At 41.3% G+C, this 14,894-nt stretch overlaps 2 protein-coding genes across 4 annotated transcripts in view; both read right to left on the bottom strand.

Annotated features, from left to right (window-relative positions):
* LOC134360299 (archaemetzincin-2) overlaps positions 1 to 14,894 on the bottom strand; it is a 144,835-nt gene that overhangs the window by 14,678 nt on the left and 115,263 nt on the right. The gene's annotated exons all lie outside the window — the stretch shown is intronic.
* arsg (arylsulfatase G) overlaps positions 1 to 14,894 on the bottom strand; it is a 204,550-nt gene that overhangs the window by 116,400 nt on the left and 73,256 nt on the right. Inside the window, exon 2 of one of the 3 annotated variants that reach the window (XM_063074487.1) lies at positions 6,440 to 6,604. The exons of the other annotated variants lie outside the window; for them this stretch is intronic. The gene's annotated coding sequence lies outside the window, so the exon portion shown is untranslated. The remainder of the gene's footprint in view (positions 1 to 6,439; positions 6,605 to 14,894) is intronic. 3 annotated transcript variants of the gene reach the window in all.

The following is a 14,894-nucleotide window of genomic DNA, read 5'->3' as shown; positions in this document are numbered from 1 at the left end:
GGGGCAGCACAGTAGTGTAACAGTTAGCATATTGCTTTTCAGCGCCAGCAGACTGGGTTCAAGTTCTGCCACCGTCTATAAAGAGTTTGTATGTTCTCTCCATGATTGCATGGAGTTACTCTGAGTACTCCGGTTTCATCCCATATTCCAAACAAGTACAGGTTAGTAGATTAATTGGTCACATGAATGTATTTAGGCAACACAGGCTCACTGGGCTGAAAGGGCCTATTAGCGTGCAGTATTCCAAAATTTAAAAAGGAAGTGGTTTCAGTACACCTAAGGAATATTACTGTGTACTTAAGTTTATGAAAAATGTTCACCACTTCTATCATGAGTCAACTCACAATCCAGCTCCTTATGAGTCCTAAAGAAGGGTCTTGGCCCAAAATGTCAACTGTTTACTCTTTCCATAAATGCTGCCTGACCTGCTAAATTTCTCCAGTATTTTGTCTGTGTTACTCTTTATGCACCTTATTGGTTACCTGCACAGAACTTTCTTCTGTTTTACACTTTATTCTATTTCGTTATTGGTTAACCATGTTCTATCTCAATGCATTGTACAATGATCTGCTCTGTATGAACAGCATGCAAAACAAGCTTTCCATTGTACCTTGATACATGTGACAATAATAAACAAATTCCAGTAATATCACTGTTCCTTTAATCCTATGCATTTAAATTTTACTAGTAAATTCATTTTACAGTGCTTTGCCTCATAAATTTTACATAGCCCACATCAAATCTTTCCATTACTTCATCAAAAACTGATGTTGATCAGAGCTCTGGGTTGAATCGAATTTTCTAAGCATTTTATGAATTTGTTATTCTCTGTTGTGTGCTATTTTGCTAATCATGCTAATCTACTTGATTGCTTTTTTTGCCAATTTTTAACTGCATTTGAAAATCTGCTCATTGATGCATGGAATGTTGGTGCCGGGGAATGTGCTTCAGCTACTGTATACCAAATCCAACTTTCAATAAATAAGAGCTTTAATAGGATTGCAGCTGCTTGCTGTGTAATTTTTAAAACTGATTAATAATTTCTAATGATTAAAATTGCTGTGAATGCAAACATTATTAAGATTAAATAAAAAATAAATAAAAAGTAAGCTGCAGCTGGGTTGTTGTGTTACCCCTCAGAAATGATGACAAATCCAATCCAATCAACTGGTAAAGAATGCACGAGAACCATAACCTTCTTTCTGTGAGTTTTTCAGAGCTGAAGAATTGGGGAGAACAGGGGACACAGTAGATAGCTTGTAAGAAAGAAAGTTGGGGGCCAAAATAAATTTGGAGAGTTAGTGGAAGATGTTGATTGAGAAAAGAGGGTGGAGGAACTGATAGCAAGCCAGGGGAAGTTATTGGGGCTGAAAAAGGTAGTATGCAGGAGTGAAGGAGATGTAGAAAGAAGGGATTGGACAACAGTGGCTGAGCAGGAGAAAGTGGGCAGTGTGTGTCTCTGTCCTTTTAGCGTGGGTGCTGTGGGTAAACAAGCATATTTGTGCATTTTCATATATTCCTGCAGGAGAGCTGGTACCCAATCCTCTTGGCCCCACTTGCTACTGGACTAAGACATGTTTTATCAAGACTATGTGTTAGACACTGTTTGTTCAAAGAATTCACCCACAGGCCTTATCGTCCAACTCAGGTTCCACAGAACTGAGGTTGTCAAGTTTATTGTCATTTGTTACATGTATATAACGCATATAACCATATAATGTGTATAGAAACTGCTTTGGACTGCTATGTATATAGGACGTGGCTAAGGAGATGGTGCAGGAGGGAGGGCTTCATGTTTCCGGACAATTGGGCTTTGTTCCAGGGAAGGTGGGACCTGTTCCGACGGGACAGTTTGCACCTGAACTGAAGGGGGACTAACATCCTTGCCGGTAGATTTGCTAGTGCTGCTTCGGGGGTTTTAAACTAGATTTGCAGGAGGAGGGGAACCAGAGTGTTAGAGCAGATAGTGAGATGGAGGAGGATAAAGGTCATGCGAGGACTGCATGTATAGACAGAAATCAAAGGTTTGTACGTGATAGAAACATTCTCAGGTGCATCTATTTCAATGCAAGGAGTATTGTAGATAAAGCAGATGAGTTCAGGGCGTGGATTGACACGTGGGATTATGACATTACTGCTATTAATTGAGACTTGGTTACAGGAGGGGCAGGGCTGGCAGCTTAATGTTCTGGGGTTCCGTTGTTTCAGACGTGATAGAGAGGGAGGGATGAAAGGGGGAGGAGTGGCATTACTAGTCAGGGAAAATATCACAGCTGTGTGTAGACAGGACAGCCCGGAGAGCTTGTCTACAAAGGCCATATGGGTGGAGCTGAGGAACAGGAAAGGTGTGACCACACTAACAGGATTGTATTATAGACCGCCCAATAGTCAGAGAGAATTGGAGGAGCAAATCTGTACAGAGATAGCAGACCGATGTAACAGAAAGTTGTAATAGTAGGGGGTTTTAACTTTCCACATATTGACTGGGACTCCCACACTATGAAAGGACTAGATGGCTTGGAGTTTGTCAAATATGTTCAGGAAAGTTTTCTAAATCAATATATAGAGGTACCTACAAGAGAGGATGCAATACTCGATCTCCTATTAGGGAACCAGACAGGTCAGGTCACAGAAGTATGTGTAGGTGAACATTTTGGGTCCAGTGACCATAATGTCATTAGTTTCAAGCTAATTATGGATAAGGATAGGTCTGGTCCTCGAGTTGAGGTTCTAAATTGGACAAGGGCCAATTTTGTGGATTTGAGAAGGGATCTAGGAAGAGTGGATTGGGATAAGTTGTTTTCTGGCAAGGATGTGTTCAGTAAGTGGAAGGCCTTCAAAGGCAAAATTTTGAGAGTGCAGAGTTTGCATGTTCCTGCCAGGATTAAAGGCAAAGTTAACAGTCATAGGGAACCTTGGTTTTCAAGGGATATTGGCGATCTGGTTAGGAAAAAGAGAGAGGTGTAGGTATAGGCAACAAGAAACAAATGAGGTACTTGAAGAGTATAGAGAATGTAAGAAAATACTGAAGAAGGAAATCAGGAAGGTAAAGACATAAGGTTATTTTGGCAGATAATGTGAAGGTAAACCCGAAGAGTTTCTACAAGTATATTACCAGTGAAAGGATAGTAAGGGACAAAATTGATCCCCTAGAATATCAGAGTGGTCGTCTATGTGTGGAGCCTCACGAGATGGGGGACATCTTAAACAGTTTTTTTGCATCAGTATTTACTCAGGAAACTGGCATAGCGTATATGGAAGGAAGGGAAATAAACAACAGCGTCATGGAACAAAATTGCAGGGGCCTTGGCAGAAATATTTAAAATGTCCTTAGCCACGGGTGCGGTGCCGGAGGATTGGAGGGCAGCTCATGTTGTTCCGTTGTTTAAAAAAGGCTCCAAAACTAAACCAGATAATTACAGGCCGGTGAGCCTGACATCAGTAGTAGGTAAGTTATTGGAAGGTGTTATGAGAGATCGGATATACAAGTATTTGGACAGCCAAGGGCTGATTAAGGATAGTCAGCATGGCTTTGTGCGTGGTAGATCATGTTTAACGAATCTTGTAGAGTTTTTCGAGGAGGTTACTAAGAAAGTAGATGAAGGAAAGGCTGTGGATGTTGTCTACATGGACTTTAGTAAGGCCTTTGACAAGGTCCCACATGGGAGGTTAGTTCAGAAGGTTCAGACACTAGGTTTCCATGGAGAGGTTGTAAACTGGATTTGAAATTGGCTGTGTGGGCGAAGACAGAGAGTGGTAGTGGATGATTGCTTCTCAGACTGTGATTAGTGGTATGCCTCAGGGATCTGTGCTGGGACCATTGTTGTTTGTTGTCTATATCAATGATCCAGATGATAATGTGGTAAATTGAATCAGCAAGTTTGCTGATGACACTAAGATTGGAGGCATTGTGGACAGCGAGGAAGGCTTTCAAAGCTTGCAGAGGGATCTGGACCAACTGGAATAATGGGCCAGAAAATGGCAGATGGAATTTAATGCAGACAAGTGTGAGGTGTTGCATTTTGGAAGGAGAAATCAAGGAAGGACATACACAGTAAATGGTAGGGCACTGAGGAGTGCGGAGGAACAAAGGGATCTGGGAATTCAGATACATAATTCCCTGAAAGTGGCGTCACAGGTAGACAGGGTTGTGAAGAAGGCTTTTGGCATCCTTGCATTCCGAAATCAAAGTACTGAATATAGGAGTTGGGATGTTATGGTGAGGTTGTATAAGACATTGGTGAGGCCAAATTTGGAGTATTGTGTGCAGTTCTGGTCACCTAACTATAGGAAGGATATCAATAAGATTGAACGAGTGCAGAGAAGATTTACTAGGATGTTGCTGGGTCTTCAGGAGTTGAGTTACAGGAAAGATTGAACCAGTTAGGACTTTCTTCCTTGGAGCGTAGAAGAATGAGGGGGGATTTAATAGAGGTTTACAAAATTATGAGGGGTATAGACAGAGTAAATGTGAGTAGGCTCTTTCCACTTAGATTTGGAGAGATAAATATGAGAGGACATGGCTTTAGGGTGAAAGGGGAAAGGTTTAGGGGGAACATTAGGGGGAACTTCTTCACTCAGAGAGTGGTGGGAGTGTGGAACGAGCTGCCATCTGACGTGGTAAATGCGGGCTCACTCTTAAGTTTTAAGAATAAATTGGATAGATACATGGATGGGAGAGATCTGGAGGGTCATGGACTGGGTGCAGGTCAATGGGACTAGCGGAATAAAGTTTAGGCACAGACTAGAAGGGCCGAATGGCCTGTTTTCTGAGCTGTAGTGTTCTCTGACTGCTTTGATAATATGAACTGGAGAATGTTCAGGAAGGCTGCTACCTATGGCAAACACATTAATATTGAGGAATATGTGGATTCTGCGACCAATTACATAGAGAAACGTACCAAGAACGTTGCCATCATGAAACACATCCGGGTGAGGGCAGATCAGAAGCCATGGCTAACTGCAGAGGTCCGTGCCAGGCTGAGCGATCGTGATGAGGCCTTTGGATTGGGGGATGTGACAGCTCTCAGGGAAGCAAGAACTGTGCTTTCCCGCTCCATCAGGAAGGGCATTTGCACAGAATTTACAGCCACTTACCAGAGACACGAGATGCATGTGGCAGGGAATTCGGAGGATTATAGTCTATAAATCTACTCTGCACATCAGTGACCAGGATGCTTCACTCCCAAAGAGGCTGAATGTCTTCTACGCCCGGTTTGATGCACAAAACAAAGTTCTGGCCAGGAAGGCACCCCTCCCTGCAGGGGAGCAGACATGTCGTCTGGTTGAAGCTGAGGTGAGGAAGACCCTGGTCTGAGTCAACCTACGCAAAGCTGTGGGACCCAATTATATACCAGGTCGGGTTCTGAAAGACTGCGCAGCCCAGCTGATGGAGGTGCTGAAGGACATATTAAACACCTCTCTGGAACAATCCATTGCCCCTCGGTTTGCAAGATGCCAAAGGAGGCATCAGTAACCTGCCTAAATGACTCGTCCGGTAGTATTAACATCAACCATTTATGAAATGCTTTGAGCGGCTGGTCATGGAGCACATTAAAGCTTTTCTCTCGGCTACTTCGGACCATTTCCAGTTCGCTTATCATTCAAATCGAGCCACTAACAATGCAATAGCCTCTGCCCTCCACTCTGCCATGTCCCAACTGGAAAATGGGGTCTCATATGCTAGACCTGTTTATAGACTTCAGTTAGGGGTTCAACACCATCATACCCCAGAAACTGGCGGGGAAATTGTCCTTGCTGGGTCTCAACACCTCCCTCTGCAATTGGATACTGGATTTCGTAACAGTAAGGCTACAGTCAGTTCGTGTGGGCCAGTAACGTCACTTGTCACATTATGCTGAGCACTGGTGCTCTCCAAGGCTGTGTGCTCAGCCTGCTGCCGGTCACACTGTTGACGCATGACTGTGTTGCAGGATTCAGCTCATCAAGATTGCGAATGACACAACAGTGGTTGGCCTTATCAAGAATGATAACAAAATGGTGTACAGAGAGGAAGTGGAGTGACTGGTGGACTGGTGTGAGAAAAACAACCTAAGCCTGAATGTGGAGAAGACCAAGGAAATCATTGTGGATTTCAGGAAGGTGCAGCTGAATCATCCCTTTTTACGGATTCAAGGCTCCTCCATAGAGAGAGTGAAATGCACCAAGTTCCTGGAGGTTCACATCACAGATGACCTCACTTGGTCCCCTAATATCACCTCCCTGAACAAGAAGGCACAGCAGTGCCTCAATTTCCTAAGAGGATTGAGGCAAACAAGGTTCCCCCCCCCCCCCATCTAACTACATTTTACAGGAGCACCATTGACAGCATCCTGAAAGGTTGCATCTCCATCTGGTGTGGGAGCAGCCAAGCATCGGACTAGAAGTCCCTACAAAGGACTGTGAGAACAGCCGAAAGGATCACAGGGGTCTCTCTCACCTCCATTCAGGGTCCCAAACAGTCCTTCCAGGTGGGACAACACTTGGAGTCTGTTGGGGTCGTCCACCATAGCAGGTCATCCATAAACACAAGAGATTTTACAGATGCTGGAAATCGAAGAATAACACACAAAATGCTGGAGGAACTCAGCAAGTCAGGCAGCATCTATGGAGAGGAATAAATAATTGAGGCAGGATAGAATTCCTCATCTTCACCTACCACCCCATGGCCCTCCACATCCAACGCATCATTCTCCGTAACTTCTACCACCTTCAACGGGACCCTACCACCAAACACATCCGTACCTCACCCCCCACTCTCCACTTTCTATAGGGATGGCTATAGATTCCATGATTCCCTTGTCCATTTGTCCCTCCCCACTAATCTCTGCAAGTGGCAGAAGTGCAAGTCCTGCCCATTCAACTCCATTCATGGCTCCAACAGTCCCTCCAGCTGAGGTAACACTTCACTTGCAAATCTGTTGGGGTCACTTACTGCATCTGGTGCTCTCAGCCCACAATACAGACCCATATCAGAATCAGATTTATCACTCACATACAGTACTGAGCAAAAGTCTTATATATAGCTAGGGAGCCCAAGTCTTTTGCACAGTACTGTAGTAATTTTATGTATTGCACTGTATTGTTGTCGCAAAAACAATCATGACCTAAGTGGGAGGTTATAAACCTGATTTTGATATGGGTCTCTGTTGTGAACTGAGAGTGGGGAGGAATATATTCAAAGATACCATTAGAGAAAGACCAAGCACCATTTCTAGCATTAGCCCTAGGGAAAGCATTAAATGTACAATTAGCCAGCTAAAGAAGAGCAGGTTGGCTTGTAGTTACATGGGATTTTGTTACAATAAATATATCTGCAGCTCCTTGGAAATCAAATAACCAAATAATAATTAAGTATTGTTATTAAGAACTGCCACAAAATTTAAAAGGAAGGGATTAGTAAATCTTTTCAAACTCATATTAAGAGCGGAGATGACCTTCATGTCATATAGCCTGCTGGCTCTATAATGGTAGTACAGGATTAGTGTGGCATATTTATAAAGTTCCTAGCAACATGGATTAGCAATTTATCAGCCTCACAAACAAATAGAACAAATGGCAGACAGGTGTCCAGCATGTCCATTTCCTAATTTCATTTGCAGTATATTTGCATTGAATAAATGACAACTCATCTTACTCTAAGATGCAAAGACACATTTTTGTTCTACATGTTACTTATTTATTACAATACATTAGGCCATTCAGCCCATCAGGGTCAATCTAGCAGAACAACCCCTTAACCCCATCAATCCCTTTCCAACTCCATTACTTTCCCTTTAGCACTGCAATGATATTCTATCTCACATACATATCAACCAGCCTTTGATTCTTTTCCCACCTCCTTACACTAAGAAATAACTTTACAGTAAGGCAGAGGTAGGACAAACAAAGGAGCACGTATGGGCCAAGAATTATTGACCACTTGACGTTGGAGACAATGGAGACAAAGTTTTTTGAAGCAGTAGAAGTTTGATATATCAGCACATAGGCCTGATGTTCTCAATTTACACAGTAGTCTCAGAATTGGGTCCAAATCACTTGTCTCAGAAATACATCTTGTATTGAATTAATGACCAAATAACCACAAGAATCCTCCATATAGACAAAGTTGCATTACAAAAGGAAACAGAAGATCAGTGCTATGACTGATACTTGCTAAGTGAAGGTGGATGTTTGACATACACACAAGAGAAAACATCAGTTGTACGACTGTGCAGGGCTATCTGTCTACCAGAAAGAGAACATAAGGGGATCAGAGAATTTGCTGAAAGGACAAGAGGAAAATATATTCAGCAGAATAGATGGTATCAAAGGGAGACAACAGTTAACAAAATTGTGAATATGGGTATGGAGGTGGGAGCAGAGAGAGGGAAACAAACTGATAATCAACTCAAAGGAAAGCAGCCTGCACCATGGCTCTAGTATTTACTTTTGCAAACTCAGATATAAAATGATTAATCAAATGATAAGTTCTATTTATTTCCTTTGCACCATGGCCTTTTGGTCTCCTTTTCTAATAACATTCTGTAGGTATCAGCAGGACATTTCCAAATTTTAACAGAATCAACCAATTAACAAACAAATTCCACATCTCTACCACTTCATGTAGATAGAATGCTTCTTGAATGATCTAGATCTGAATTTTAATGGGTCAGACTGATCTGTTGACTAGTAGTTATAGCCAAACTGGCAGTAAATAATGTTTCAGACCTTAAGTCATAGAGTTATAGAAAAGTACAGTACAGAAACAGGCCTCTTGGCCCATTTAGTCCATGCCAAACCACTTAAACTGCTTACTCCCATCAACCTGTACCAAAACTATAGCACTCCATACCCCTACCATCCATGTACCTATCCAAACTTCTCTTAAACATTGAAATTGAGCACCTATTCTGGCAGCTCATTCCACACTCTCACAACCCTGAGTGATGAAGTTTCCCCTCATGTACACCTTAAACTTTTCACCCTTAACCCATTACCTCTAGTTGTAGTCCCACCCAACCTCAACGGAAAAAGCCTGCTTGCATGTACCCTATCTAAACCTCTCATAATTTTGTATACCTCTCAACCTTCTATGTTCCAAGGAATAAAGTCCTAACTTACTTAATCTTTCAGATCCTCGAGAAACATTCTTGTAAATCTTCTCTGTACTCGTTCAACTTTATTTACATCTTAACTGTAGGTAGGTGACTAAAACTTCACACAATACTTCAAATTAGGCTTCACCAACATCTTATACAACTTCAACATAACATCTTACCTCCTGTACTTAGTACTGTGATTTATGAAGGCCAATGTGTCAAAAGCTCTCTTTATATGACCCTATCTACCCGTGATGCTACTTTCAATGAATTATGGGTCTGTATTCCCAGACCCCTTTGTTCTACCAAACTCCTCAGTGCTCTACCGTTCATCTAGATGGTCCTACCGAAGTGCAAAACTTCACACTTGTCGCATTAAATTCCATCTGCCATTTTTGAATGCAATTTTCTAGCTGGTCCAGATCCCACTGCAAGCTAAGGTAACCTTCCTTGCTGTCCACCACACCCCCAATCTTAGTGTCATCTGCAAATTTGCTTATCCAGTTAACCACATTATCATCCAAGTTGTTGATACAGATGACAAACAATGACAGACCCAGCACTGATCCCTGCGGCACAAAACTAATCACAAGCCTCCAATCAGAGAGGCAACCAACTACTATCACCTCTGGCTTCTCCTACAAAGTCAAAAGTGGGATGATTCAGCAGAATCCAATTCTTTCCTGTGGCATGATGTCTCTTGAAACTTGGAATCTCCTAATCTTTACAGCAATGGTCATATTCTATGAATTGAATTGACTTTATTTCTAACGTCTTTCACATACACGAGGAGTAAAAATCTTTACATCACATCTCCATCTGAATGTGCAATCAGTCATTTATAATAAATTATAATAAATAGAACAGTCAATGTAATATAGAATACACTCAAATCATACTGAGTTCATCAGTCTGATGGCCTAGTGGAAGAAGCTGTCCGGGAGCCTATTGGTCCCGACTTTTATGCTATGGTACGGCTTCCTGGATGGTGGCAGCTGGAATAGATTGTGGTTGGGATGGCTTGGGTTTCCAATGATCCTTTGGGCCCTTTTTACACACCTGTCTTTGTAAATATCCTGAATCATGGGAAGTTCACAACTACAGACGCACTGGGCTCTCCGCACCACTCTCTGCAGAGTCCTGCAATTAAGAGAGGTACAGTTCCCATACCAGGCAGTGATGCAGCCAGTCAGGATGCTCTCAATTGTTGCCCTGTAGAAAGTTCTTAGGATTTGGGGGCCCATACCAAACTTCCTCAACCATCTGAGGTGAAGAGGCACTGTTATGCCTTTTTCACCACACAGCTGGTGTGCACAGATCACGTGAGGTCCTCGGTGATTGGGATGCTGAGGAACTTGAAGTTGTTTACCCTCTCAACCCCAGATGTATTGATGTCAATAGGGGTTAGCCCGTCTATATTCCTCCTGTAACCCACAACCATCTCCTTTGTTTTTACAATATTGAGGGAGAGGTTGCTTTCTTGACACCACTGTGTCAGAGAGATGATTTCTTCACTGTAGGCCACCTCGTTATTGTTTGAGATAAGGCTAATCAATGTAGTGTCGCTGGCAAATTTAATTAGCAAATTGGAGCTGGGGGTGGCGATACAGTCATGGGTGTACAGGGAGGGGCTCCTGTATTGAGAGTCATAGAGTTAGAGGTGAGGGAGCCCACTCTTACAACTTGCTGGTGATCTGACAGTAAGTCCTGGATCCAGCTACACAAGGCAGGATCAAGGCCGAGGTCTCTGAGCTTCTTGTCGAGCCTGGATGGAACTATGGTGTTGAATGTTGAACTGTAGTCCAGAACAGCATGCTCACATAAGCATCCTACTACCAATGATCCTGGTAAAATCAGTGTTTATGGCTCAATTTGATTGCTGAATGGCAGGATGCTTCTGGCCAGATTCTAGGAAGGAACAGTGAATCAGTCTGAGACATCAAATATGGAAGAAAAGACACTCTTATGAAGTTTTCAAGCTTTGAAGAAAAGCATCCTTGAGTTCAGATAGGTACCACACATTGCTTTTACCTATAGTTATTAATGTTTATAAATATATCATCTGTCTGCATTTGATGCTTTACTTTATTTCTTCCTTATCCATTGCCCTTGCAGTGATTCACTTATGAAGGTAATGTATTGGTTGTTAATCTACTCTTGGTCTTTACCGTCACCTGTGGGATGGTTTACTTTCTGATATTGGTATCACACAATATTGTCAGGAATCACAGAAAAAAAAGACCATTTATAGATTACTCTGTACAGCAGGGAACAGTATAATCCAACAAATGAGGACATTTCAATTTGTAAAACAGAAGCAATATTTTTAGTAGAAACAAATTTGATAATAACTAGAATGGAACAATCTGCAATTTAATTTAGCAAATTCATTTTATAATTAAGATTTTATAGTACACTTCAGAATGCTTTCAGCTTTTTTTTCCTCAGGAAGATATTTGAGCCACACAGAAAGCATACTAGGTGAAAAGTAAGACAACCCTAACCCCTCAATGTGTCTCACCTTCAGATTTTGAGAGTAATACCACCTCTGAAAACTAGCTCACCTGCATACACAATGACTAATCAATGCTGCCTGTGCCACATAGGCATTCCCAAACAAACTAACAGCCAGATTCAATTGTGAGTTTGACACGTCAAGCAAAGGCAAAGGAGAGCATTGTGATCATAGATAGTCAGGAATCAAAGGGCAAATTGGATGATGTGGCTCATTACCTGTCTGGCTGTTTTGGATTCTAAAAAAAATAGCTCCTCTGTACCTGCACAATCTTCATTATTTATTATTTTGAATATCTAATTTCAATCAATCCTCAACTTCTAACAATATAAACCACATTTGTGGAAACTACCCAGAAAATTTAAATTGATACATCAATCCAGTATTTTTTTAGTGAATCTCAATACACCAATTCTTCCTGTCACTATGTATATTCCTGCTCAGATGCCTCCCAATGTTTACTCAGTTCCCCAACCCCTCACACCACCTTTAGTTCCAAGTAAAAGCCTTCTCCCTCCCTACAAATGTCTGCCCATTTGCTCAGTGTGAATGTGTATATCTTCTTGAAATTCCCATGTACCACTGCCTCCTATCACAAGTACTACTTTTGCAGCTGTTCCTGATGAGTTTCACCTTCTGTTGTATGCTTGACATTTTTTATTCAATCTGACACACAGTGGTATTAGCCTACATTACTACCATCAGAGAGGAGATACAGAAGCATGAAGACATAAATTCAACGTTTTAGGAACTACTTCTTCCCCCACTGCCATCAGATTTCTGAAAGGACAATGAACCAACCCACGAATGTTACCTCGCCATTTTTACTCTCTTTTTGCACCACGTATTTATTTTTTCTTGTTATTATTTATAGTACTTATTTATACATATTGCAATGTATTGCTGAACAACAAATTTCAAGACGTACGTCAGTGATATTAAGCCTGATTCTGATACATTTACCAATCCGGCATCCTCTTTATTCTGAATACCTTGTAAACCTCATTTCATTCAACATTCTCCAGCTCATTTATGGCTTCTTTTGCCTCAATTTAACACCTTCAGTTCAAATCTCTCCATTGTCTTACACCCTGCCCTACAAACTTCCACAACCATCTCCAACTCAATACTTCTTTTTATTGTCTTTGACAGCTGTTTCAACTAGATAAACTTCAGACTGTGTCTGTGGCCTCAGGCTAGGTCTTTGTAATGTGTAATATGTAAAACTGCAAAGCCATTTCCTTCAAGGTCACATGGGATCCATAGTAAATTGGTACAACATTGGATTGGTCACAGTGTGTTTGAACAGTTGTGCACTGCAGGGTCCAGTGCTGTTTGTAATATGTATTAATGATCAGAATAAAAATGTGGCTGGTCTGGTTAGTAAATTTGCAAATCTCATGAAAATTGGTGGTGTTGTGGATAGCAATGAACATTGTCAGAGGATACAACAGGATATAAATTAGCTAGAAATTTAGGTAAGAAAATAGAATCTGGCAAGTGTGAGGTATTGCATTTTGAAAGATCAAATAAAATTAAGAAGTTGTGTTGCAGCTTTATACAACTTTGACCCCATATCTGGAATATTCTGTGAAGTTTAGGTAGTCATGCTTTAAGAAGGATATGGATGCTTTGGTGAGAATGTTACTTCGATTAGCTCTAAAGAGAGGTTGGACAAACCTGAATTGTTTTCTCTAGAGCACAGACTAAAAGGATGACCTAATAGAACTGTATAAAATTATAAGAAGCATTATTTTTGGTTGAAATAGTATGATAGGTCATAGTGTAAAGTGTGAGCAGGAAAGTTTAAAGGAGATTTGTTTTATACACAGAGAGGGTCGATGAGCCAGTCCTCACTGGAAGATCAGAAGTGGCAATGGTCAGCAACTTTAAATTCCTTGGTGTTATTATTTTGGAGAAACTGTCCTGGGCCCAGCACGTAAGTGCAATTAGAAAGAAAGCAGGTCAGTGCCTCTAGTTCCTTAGGAGTTTGCGAAGATTCGGCATGACATCTAAAACTGATAAACTTCTATAGATGTGTAGTGGAGAGTATATTGACTGACTTCATCACAACCTGGTATGGAAACACCAATGCCCTTGAACAAAAAATCCTACAAAAAGAAGTGGATATGGCCCAGTCCATCACAAGTAAAACCTACTTCACCAATGAACACAACTACATGGAGTATTGCCACTGGCAAGCAGCATCTATTATCTGGGTCCCCCACCACCCAGAACTTTCTCCCTTCTCGCTGCTGCCATCAGGAAGAAGATACAGGAGCCTCAAGACTCATACCACTAGTTTCAGGAATAGTTATTACCCAACCATCAGGCACTTGAACCAAACAGGATAACTTCACTTGCCCCATCATTGAAATGTTTCCATAAGCCATGGACTTACTTCATCTCATGTTTTTGTTATTATTGTTTATTTATTTATTTATTATTCTTTCTTTCTTTTTGTATTTGCAGTGTTTCTGTCTTTTGCACACTGGTTGAAGGCCCAAGTTGGAGCAGTCTTTCATTGATTCTATTATGGATTTATTGAGTATACCCACAAGAAAATTAATCTCAGGGTTGTAAATGGTGACATATATGTACTTTAATAATAAATCTATTTTGAACTTTGGTGGGCTGAAGGACCTGTTCATGTATTATAATGTTTTATGTTCTCCACAAGATAAAACAAACCAACCTGACCTAGTCGCTTATCATCTTAATCATCTCCCAATTATCAATAAACTTCAGGAAGAAATCATGAATAGTATCTGACAACACCCACTTATTTGTCTTTTGGCAGTATTTCAGAATTTATCCAAATCATGACAGGCCTGACTGATAAGCAATATTCCAGGAATGATCTCAACAGAGCCTCATATAACTGATACAGCACTCTTGTACTCAATTCTTCTTTCAAGAAAAGGACAACCTTCTGTTTGCCTTCTTAATTGCTTGCTGGATCTGTATGTTGACTTTCAGAAATGGTAGATTCTATCTGAACACCAACACTTTTCACTGTCTTGTCATATAAAACATACTGACTCTCACAGCATGTCTACTATAAGCCTACTGACTCTCACAGCTATCTGGACTATTCCTCTTCTCACCCTGTCTCTTGCAAAAATGCCATCCCCTTCTCGCAATTCCTCCGTCTCTGCCGCAACTGCTCTCAGGATGAGGCTTTGCAATCCAGGACGAGGGAGATGTCCTTTTTTAAAGAAAGGGGCTTCCCTTCCTCCACCATCAGCTCTGCTCTCAAACACATCTCCCCCATTTCACACACATCTGCTCTCACTCCA

The sequence above is a fragment of the Mobula hypostoma genome, chromosome 22 (genome assembly GCF_963921235.1).
Source record: "Mobula hypostoma chromosome 22, sMobHyp1.1, whole genome shotgun sequence".
Taxonomy (NCBI): domain Eukaryota; kingdom Metazoa; phylum Chordata; class Chondrichthyes; order Myliobatiformes; family Myliobatidae; genus Mobula; species Mobula hypostoma.
Note: the sequence above shows the minus strand (reverse complement) of the source record. Positions and strands in the feature narration are given on the sequence as shown.